Source organism: Dasypus novemcinctus, chromosome 9 (assembly GCF_030445035.2).
Source record: "Dasypus novemcinctus isolate mDasNov1 chromosome 9, mDasNov1.1.hap2, whole genome shotgun sequence".
Classification (NCBI taxonomy): Eukaryota; Metazoa; Chordata; class Mammalia; order Cingulata; family Dasypodidae; genus Dasypus; species Dasypus novemcinctus.
Window position 1 is genome coordinate 87,709,011 of NC_080681.1, and position 10,311 is coordinate 87,719,321.

The 10,311-nt window shown below is 43.2% G+C and overlaps 1 pseudogene; it reads right to left on the reverse strand.

The window, feature by feature from the left end:
• Window positions 1-7,439: 7,439 nt before the first annotated feature.
• On the reverse strand, window positions 7,440-9,027 carry LOC101447462 (small ribosomal subunit protein eS4, X isoform-like; annotated as a pseudogene).
• Window positions 9,028-10,311: the final 1,284 nt, after the last annotated feature.

Genomic DNA, 10,311 nt, shown 5'->3' on the forward strand with positions numbered 1-10,311 from the left:
CCACCTACCACATGGGAGGTCCGTGGTTCAAACCCCGGGCCTCCATGACCCATGTGGAGCTGGCCCATGCACAGTGCTGATGCGCGCAAGGAGTGCCGTGCCACGCAAGGGTGTTCCCTGCGTAGGGGAGCCCCACACACAAAAAATGTGCCCCATAAGGAGAGCCACCCAGGGCAAAAGAAAGTGCAACCTGTCCGAGAATGGTGCTGCACACATGGAGAGCTGACACACAACAAGATGATGCAACAAAAAGAAACACAGATTCCTGGTGCTGCTGATAAGGGTAGAAGCAGTCACAGAAGAACACACAGCGAATGGACACAGAGAGCATACAACTGGGGGGAGGGGGAAGGGGAGGGAAATATATAAAAATAAATAAATCTTTAAAAAAATAAAAAATGAGGGTGGCATTAAGACATTCCCAGATAAACAAAAGCTGAGGGACTTCATCACCATTAGACTGGCTCTATGAGAAATGCTAAAGGGTGTTCTGCAGGTTGGAAGAAAAGAACACTAGACATTTGACTGAAGCTGCATGAAGAAATAAAGATCTCTGTAAAGATAATAGCATAGGTAAATAAAAATACAAGCACTGTTGTATTGGATTTCTAATTTTATTAACAACTGTTAAGAAGAGTCTATTTTTTAGATGGATGATGGTGAGAATTGATATGTTCTCAATACACACTTATGATGAAAAATATGCGATGTGGTTCACAGTTTTCAAAATTATTTTAAGGAATAGTACAGCAAAAAGTTTGAAGATCATCATTCCAGAGAGTCAAAATATTCTGACTAGACGGTATTGGAAATCTCAGACTACAGAGAAGGAAAGCATTGGATTCTGAGAAAGATTGAGGCATTCTCAGTTAATTCTCAATATAGGCCTTACTTTTACTAGTCAGGTCTGTGCCCAGGCCCATACTTCAAGGAGAACACTAATATTTAGGAAGTGGGAGGAAGAAAATAAGTCCAAAAATGAGGCAGAGAAGAAACAACCTAAAAGGTAGGTGGAGAGCAAATAAATTTGGCATTGCAGAATCTGAGTGAAAAGGGTGGCTTAAGAAGTAGTGGGAATTTATTTTTGGTAGCCCAGTGTCCATTTGTTCCTCTTTTGGAGAATTTCTTCAAATTAATTACTTATATCTGATCCACTGGATCAGGCGCCTGCCCTCCTAATGACCCAGGAAATGCCAATTGAATGCTCCCTTCCTAGAGTTTGAATTGTTGATATAGCTACCAAAAGTCCAAAACAACTGAACTTTATGCATTCCATCACCAGCACCCTACCAACACTGTCTAAGCAATCCCTGCTAATAGGACCTCCTGAAGCTGCCTGGTTCCTGCCTATTCTAAGTCTTGCCTTACCTTCGATCTTGCAAGTTCTCCTATATCCTTCCAAATTCCTCTATTTTTCTTTGAGCAGGTAGAGCCAGCTTTTGTTACTTGAAACCAAAGTATCCTAACAGACACAAAGGAATGAAAATAGTTTCAGATGCTGCAGAAAGAATAAGAGAAGGTAAATCACAGGGAGTTCTAAAAAATAGGTTGTAGAAAGAGGAAAGTCCAATTAGGATTGTATACTAAAATGTGAATATGTTTCTTCAGATCTCTCTGAGATGATTTATTGTTATTGCGTAAAATGCAAGCGGGATGATTTGAGTTAGATATAAATAAAATTGTCAAATCTGAATATGACCTCAGAACTGCTGCAGCCATCTTGTCACCAGAATGAAGATGAAACCAGTACAAGAAGGAGGAGAGAGCCAAGAGAATGTCAAGAAAGTATAGAAACCAAGCCTTGATTGTCACACTGTGTCTGGAATTTTCCCTATCCCTGGACTTAATTAAGATAAAATTTCCTTTTTGTTTGAGGCTCTGAACTGAGAATTTCTGATATCTGTAGCTGAAAGCACTCTGAATTTATCCTGAGGAAAATAAGGAGACATTCTAAGCAGGTGCATACCATGATCAGATATGGATTTTATGTGTTTGTTTGTTGTTGTTGTTTTTTAGGAGGCACTGGGAACCGAACCCGGGACCTCCCATGTGGGAAGCAGGTACATAACTGCTTGAGTGACATCCGCTCCCTAGATATGGATTTCATAAAGGTCACAGTAGTGAAGGGAGTGACTGGCGAAAATGCTGCAAAACTGGAAACAGGGATGCTTATTAGGAGGCAATCATCTAAGTGAGAGATGACGAGGGTCCATTGAAGGACAGCAGCTCACATTCATTGTGGAGTGCAGTGGGCAACTTCGAGAAACATTTAGGAACAGAATTGGCAGTGCTTGCTGATCCACTAGATGTGGGAGGTGAAAAAAAGAAACAGTCAGGAATGACTCATAGATTTATGGCTTGAGAACCTGAGAGAATAGTGGATGGTTTCCTAAGCACAGTGTTCTCTCTCACCTCTGAGTCCTTTCATGTACTATTTCCTCTACCTAGAATAATCTTTCTTCAAATATCCCCTACTCCCCAAATATTTCTTCTGAGAAGGCTTACCTGACTGGTTTGGACTGAGTTAGGTGTGGCTCTTCTGTATTCCCACAGCCCCTTGTATTTATCCATGGATAAGTTAGGAGGGAGTCTGTATTGCCCCTAATAGCCCAATTTAATCTGACTTCAACAATGAAGAAAATGTATGCTCAATAGGCATTCTTGGTTTGATTCAGTACCTAACCATATCACCAAAATCCCATTTTCCATTTCTTCTCTCTGTATTCCATTTTGTCATCTTCACAATGAAGTTGACCTCCTCATGGTGGCAAAAGTGCTGTGGCACTTCCAGCCTTAATATCAGCATATCACACTCTCCCAATCGTTAACTTCTGGGAGCACTCCCAAAAGGCTGAGGAACATTCTTTCCCCAAAGCCATCAGAAACTGCATCTTGCATCAAAGAAAAAGAGCAGGTTTTGAAAAGGAGACAAATAGAAATTCTAGAAGTAGAATACTATCCAGCAGTGAAAAGGAACTAACTACTACATTCAACAAAATGGATAAATCTCTCAAACTTAATGAGAGTGAAAGAAAGCAAACACAAAAGACTACATACTGTATAATTCCACTGATATAAAGTACAAAAACAAGAAAAACTAATCTATGCTGTTAGAAGTCAGGATGGTGGTTACTCTTAGAGATGTAGTAACTGGAAGCAAGCAAAAGGGGGAGACTTCTAGGATGACAATAAAGGTCTACTTCTTGATTTAATTTACGAGGGTGTATTGAATTTGTGAAAATGTAACAAGCTATGTACTTAAAACAAATGCTCTTTTCCATATCATGTTATACTTCAGTTAAAAAATTAGAAAAAGTTTTCAAATAAAAAAAAATCTCTTTGTATAAGGAAAGAGATGGATGAAAATCCACTAAATTAATAACAACAGTTGCATTTTACTGGTAGAAGTATAGGTTATTTTGTTTTATCTATCAAATTTTTGAAACATAGCTGTTGTACTGGACCTAGTTCAGTTCTATAGATTCACTTGGAGCCATCTGCTCCCAGGCCTCTGCCACTTGCTCTGTGGAGAGCCCCAGTTGCCACAGTTGCCCCATCTCCTGATACAGTTGTCTGTCTCAGCCTCCCTAAGTATGTGGACCAGACTTTTATACCTTCTCTATTGCACCTGCTGTAGCAGGAACTGTAGCAGCTCTGGCACTCAGGTCTGACATAACCAGATCAACAGAGAATCTGGCCTCCTCCCACCATTCTCCAAGTAAGCTGAAGCACTTTCTGTGGGAAGCCAGGTAACACAGCCGGGAAATGGAGGGGAAGTAAAGCCTCCTGAGATGTAAGGAAATTGATCAATGAGAGAGCGTTTGCCCTTCCTCCCCTCTCTGAAGTTGTCCTATATAAATGAGCAACTACCTGTGTTATTTGCAAAACTATAGCTAGCTCTGAAGCACACCATCTTTTATTTTCTTTCCCTTCTTCCCTGCCTCGTTTCTCCCCCTCACTCTTGTTGCGCTGAGATTGTACCAGCCAATAAAGCCTTAACATGTAAGAGTTCCCCTGCGTTCTGGTTTTCTAGGTAAACCAGGCTAAAATAACTATGTGACCTTTATAATGAGAGGTAGAAAAAATAAGAATGTTTAAAAAGAAGAACCACATGTGTTGTCGGAAACTGGCTTACCAGTTCCTTATTGTAAATGTTACACCTGTTCTATTGTAGATGTTGCAGTTGTTCCCTATTATTGTAGATGATGTTGCAGTTCTGATAGAAAATAGCTGCTCGGTAGTTTCCAATAAATATGAGGTAGAAACTAGGGTCGAGGCTCTCAGTTCCAGAAACTGTGAGTCCCCTGGTCACAGCTTTATTTCCTCTCTTGTGTCTTTCTCTTTGTCCTTTTATTTTGTTATGTTCTGCGTTGCCTTCCCTTTGAGTCAACCTATTGTTGATTGCAATATGTGCTGATTGTAGCACATATGTGAGTATTATGTTAGGGAAACTAAGGGAAATAAGGAAAACTACCATTATCTTGAGCATCCACTATCTGACATATGCTTTATTTTATTTTATTTATTTAAGACTTATTTTACTTATTCTCCCCCCTCCCCCCATTCCCTTTTTGCCTGCTCTCTGTGTCCATTCCCTGTCTGTTCTTTTGTGTCTGCTTGTATTCTCATTAGGTGGCTCTGGGAACTGATCCTGGAGCCTTCCAGAGTGGGTGAGAGGCAATTACCCTCTTGCACCCACTCAATGCCCTGTTCTGCTATGTCTTCTTCTTTTCTCTCCTCTGTGTCTCTTGTTGTGTCATCTTGCAGTGTCAGCCGGCAGAGTGCAGGGCAGCTTTCCCATACTGGGTGGCATACCCATGCAGGGGGGCACTCCTGTGTGGGCCGGCATTCCAGCATGGGCCTGCACTCTGTCTGCATGGACCACCTTGCCCTCACCAGGAGGCCCTAGGCTTTGAACCCTGGACCTCCTGTATGGTAGACAGGAGCTCAATTGGTTGAGCCACATCTGTTTCCCCTGACATATGCTTTATGTGCATGCTCTTTAATCTCCAGAGCAACCCTTTGAGAAATTCTTTTTTTCCCTCCCTCTCCCCTCCACCTTGCTGTTTTTTTCTGTGTCCATTTGCTGTGTGGTCTTCTGTATCTATTTCTCTCTTTTTGTCTTCTCTTCTCTGTTCTCCTCTAGGATTCACCGGGATTCAATCCTGGGGACCTCTGATGTGGAGAGGGGTTCCCTGTCACTTGTGCCACCCCAGTTCCTGGTTTCTGTTGCACCTAACCTTGACTCTCCCCTTCATCTCTCTTTCGTTGTGTCATCATCTTGGTGTGTGACTCACTTGTGCAGACACTGACTTGCTGCATGAGCACTCGACTTGCCACATGGGCACTTGGCTCACCACACAGGCAGGCACTGGCTTGCTGCATGGGCATTCGCGGGTGCACTCAGCTCGCTGCACAGGAACACTTTTTTTTTTTTCTAACCAGGTGGCCCCAGGGATTGAACCCAGGTCCTCCCATATGGTAGGCAGAAGCCCAATCACTTGAGCCATATCCGCTTCCCCCTATGAGAAAATTAAGGGACAGATCAATTAAATAACTTTTCCAATGTCACCCAGATAATACATATCTGGGATAAAAAAATTGTATAAGTTATCTATTTTTGTGTTACAAAATACCCCCAATCCTAGCAGCTTAAAACAACTAACATTTGTTATTTCACAGTGTCTGTGGGTCAAGAATGTGGATACAGCTTAACTGGATGATTGGCTAAAGGTCTCTCAGGAGGTTGCAGTCAGGCTCTTGGCTGGGGTTGTAGTCTTGTCTGAAGTTTTACTGGTAGAGGATCCACTTCTAAGCTCCTTCATGTGGTTGTTGCCAGGATTTAGTTCCTCACAGCCTATTGGCCTGAGGGCCTCAGTTCCTCACTGGCTGTTGCCTGGAGATCTCCTTCAGTTCCTCGCTACATGATTCCTTGCTGTGTAATTCTCTCCAAAGGGCAGCTCACAACCTGACAACTGACCTCACTCAAAGCAAGCAAGCAAGTAAGAGAACAAGACAGGACACCCAAGATGGAAGTGACAGTTTTTTTGAAACCTAATACTAGAAGTGACATCCCTTCCCTTCTGCCATATTCTTTTCATTGTAAGGGTGTCAATAAGTCCAGCCATTACACAAGAGGAGGAGATACTACAAGGGCTTGCATACCAGAAGGCAGTGTCACTGGGAACCATTTTTAGAGGTTGCCTATGTCAGGAGTCAGGTTGCCTGGATCCTGTGCAGATAAGTTAAAAAGGTAAGACAAAAGAGAATTTGGATGACATGGAGGTCAATGGTGACTTGTGGAGAGCTGTTCAGTGAAATGGTGAAGCCTGGGCCACAGAGCCTGGATTTAGGACTGAATGGAAGATGAGGATATGGAGAATCAGAGGGCATACCGCTCAAGAATTTATTTATTTATTTACCTCTCTTTTATTTTGAGTTACTGGGGATTGAACTGGGGATCTAGTATGTGGGAGGCAGGTGCTCAACCACTGAGCTATACCTACTCCCCTCTCAAGAATTTAGTAAGAAGAAGGCAAGAGATGGGTTAGACTCTTGAGAAGAAAGCAGAGCAGAAGGGAAATTTGAACATGATCACATGCTAAGCAGAAGGATGAAATAAAAGAGATTGGAGATATGAAAGGGGAGAGACTAATAGAGGAAATCATGCATTTGGCTAACATTTGTTGGGTATTTGCTAAGCCCTAGACTTTTGCTTGGTGCTAAGGACACAAAAATAGATTAGCCCTATCCTCCGGCTTCAAGGTACATAGCCCAGAAGGGCAAATATAGAACAGCCAGAATGCAGACCTAAAGGTACATGCCTAGAGGCAGCTTTATGGGATGCAAAGGAAGAGGCTGAAACAGATGAAGAGCTAGAAGGTAAGGGGGGCGGGGGCAGCTTTGGAAGGAGGAATGGCACATTCCCCTCTGATCACTGAGTGGAGGAAAAGGAGAGACAAGTTCTCAGCATTTCAGCATTTGGCAGAAGTTTCTAGAATCTGAGAGGAATGGGGCCAGGTCAGAGGAATGAGGAAATGCCCTCTGCCCAAGTCCCTTGAGCCTATCTTGGGACTATCCCAGTTGGCACTTCCTGCATACTCTAGGCTGTCCTGTTTGAGCAGGAACCAAGAACTGAGCTCAGTTTCCCAGAGAACCCATATCTAGAACAGAGCCATATGGGGGCCACCCCAGAAACTCACAGAGGATGCAGGGAACAGACCTATGTACCTTACCTAGATGAAAGGAACCTGAGGAAAGGTAGTGAGGCAAGGTGCTGGTTCATCTACTCTCAGACGTCAAGATCCAGATCCCTCATAAGCAGTTGGTCAGACTCACCACAAGAGTTCAAGGCTATCTTTTTTTTTTTTTTCCATGCGATATTATCTTTAACCACAAAGAGCTCTCCATTCAGGTCACCTAAAGAGCTAAAGATCATTTCACTCACTGTTGTCTTTGGCTGCCAGTCTCTTCCTCTCTTCACCAGTTTTGATGCTGATACCTTTTCCTAGGGGATGAGAAATCCATGGTTTGTTCCCTTTGCCAATAAAAAAATGTTGGAAAGTCAGGTGGCACAGCTGTTGCTGTTAGCATCTTTCACATGAACCACATCAAAAGAGCCAGGATGTCTCTCTCTGTTGGTGATCACACCTATTCATCTCAGGTTAGCACCTCCAGTCACCATACACATATTATCAGTGTTGAACTTCATGAAATCGGTAATCTTGCCTGTCTCCAAATCAATCTGAATGGTGTTGTTCACCTTGATGAAGGGATCAGGATAGTGGATGATATGATGAGGGATTCCATTTGTGCCCACAAAGAGCTTCCTCACTTTGTACAACCTGTTCTTGGCTTCCTCAGGCATAATGCAAAGAACAGCAAAGCAATTCTTGGTATCAAGATCAGGTGGAGGGGGAAGAGGACGTGGCCCAGTGGTTAGGGCATCCGTCTACCACATGGGAGGTCCGCGGTTCAAACCCCGGGCCTCCTTGACCCATGTGGAGCTGGCCCATGCACAGTGCTGATGCGCGCAAGGAGTGCTGTGCCACACAGGGGTGTCCCCTGTGTAGGGGAGCCCCACGCGCGAGGAGTGTGCCCTGTAAGGAAAGCCAGCCAGCGTGAAAGTGCAGCCTGCCTAAGAATGGCGCCACCCACACAGAGAGCTGACACAAGATGATGCAGCAAAAAGAAACATAGATTCCCGTGCTGCTGACAACAACAGAAGCGGACGTCTAGACACAGAGAACAGACAACCGGGGCGGGGAGAAGGGGAGAGAAAGAAATAAATAAATCTTAAAAAAAAAAAAAAATCAGGTGGAGGGAAACAGATGTGACTCAAGCAGTTGGGCACCCATTTACCACATGGGAGGTTCCAAGATCGGTTCCTGGTGCCTCCTAAAGAAAATGAATAAAACAGTGAACTGACACAATGGGCTGGCATGGCAAGCTGATGCACCAAGATGATGCCACAAGATGACGCAATAAAGAGACACAACAAGGAAACACAGTGAGAGAGATCCAACAAGCAGGAGTGAAGGTGTCTTAAGCTATTGGGCACCTCCATCCTACATGAAAAGGTCCAGGTTCAATTCCTTGTGCCTCCTAAAAAGAAGACCAGCACACAACAAACAGACTCAGAGAGCAGACAGCAAGTGCAAACAGCAAAGGCAGGAGGTGGAAATAAATAAATAAAATAATTCTTAAAAAAAAAAAGGTGAGATGGAAATTCTCTCCAGTCTTCTTAATGCCGATGTCCTCCATAAAACCAGCAGGATATTATAGCAGTTTGGACCCTACCATCAGTCTTCATGAATCACTGCATTACAGATCTTACTTCATCTCCTATCAGGGCATACTCAAGTGTGTTCCTTAAGAAAATGATGAGTGGGGATGAGTGTGAAGACATTCTCTCAGCTTGTGGGGACAAGTGGATGGACGAGGAGCAAACACACCAGTGAGTTTGCCCACCATCCATTTCTTTGGAGTTGCTACATGCTTCAAATGCTTCTCAGGACCACAAACCATGGATGCGCTAAGCACGGAAACAGTATGGCTGAGTGTCTTTTGATCCGGGAGTGTGTCATTCATTCAACTAATATTTATTGAGCTCCTACTATGTGCTAGGTATTCTGCTAGGCTGCTAGGATACTTTGAACAAGATCTTGCCATCATTAGCTGAACTTCTGGAGACATTCATGGAGAGAAGCAGCATATTTAAAGAGAGCCTGATTTTCTTCCAATCTATGAATGTTTCTGAAGAGTAGGATCAATTCTAAACCTTGGCCAGCACTGAAACCAGCCCATAGGGACGTTGCAGGACTTTGACTTTTCTGTATTGAAAGGATGATGCCAACTTAACAAGACCTAATAGCTTCCTTTAAAAAAAATGAGAGTAATTGCTTGGGTAGCTGATGAGTGTGGCCCTGGGTGTGCGCCTGAGCCAGAGGGTGCACCTGTGCACTGTGGCATGCCTCTCTTTTAGGCCTCTTGGATATTGTGGTCTAATGCAAGGGCCTGCTAAAGGCCAGCAAGGCTGGTATCAGGCCCTGGGGACTGCACCATGTAAACAACTTTCTCATCCTGCCAGATCAGAGTTCCAATCCCCTTCTCCTCCAGAGGACCAATGTACATGTATATGTTTCCTCTGTACCACAACACACAATAGACTGTGCTCCTCTATCCTGTCCTACCAATAGAACTTGTGGGCCAGCCATGGGTAAAGACTGATTTAAGAAAAAATGTGATACTGTTTTTGATAGCAAACAAATAGCTAATATCTATTGAGCACTTACTATATGTGCATCAGACACTGTACTGTTTGATAGCAATTATCTCTTTTAATCATCACAACCCTACCAAGTAGGGACCATTACTATTTCCTTTTATAGATGAGAGAAGCAATTAAATGAGTTGCCCAGGGCAAGTTGGTCTCTGACTCCAAAGTCCATGCTTTATCCAGGATACCACTTGTCCTCTCCTAGTGAGTTATTGATCTCTGTAACTCTGGTGCCAAGTATGATGCTTGGCTAATATTAAAGACTTAGTGAATGAATGAGAATTGTATTTATATGTGGTTCAAGCACTCAAAAGAGTAACAAACTAGTAGGAGAGATGTGGTGACTAGTGTCAGGCCTTAGTAGGTCAGTGGTTCTTATGAGTAACCCATATGGCGGTATACTCCTAGGCACTCGTACAGGTACCACATACTATAAATAAAAGTAAGCTATGTTGAGCACAGAATTTCACAATTCTTTTTTTATTTAAGATTTATTTTATTTCTCTCTTCCTATCCCCTTATTGATTGTGCAC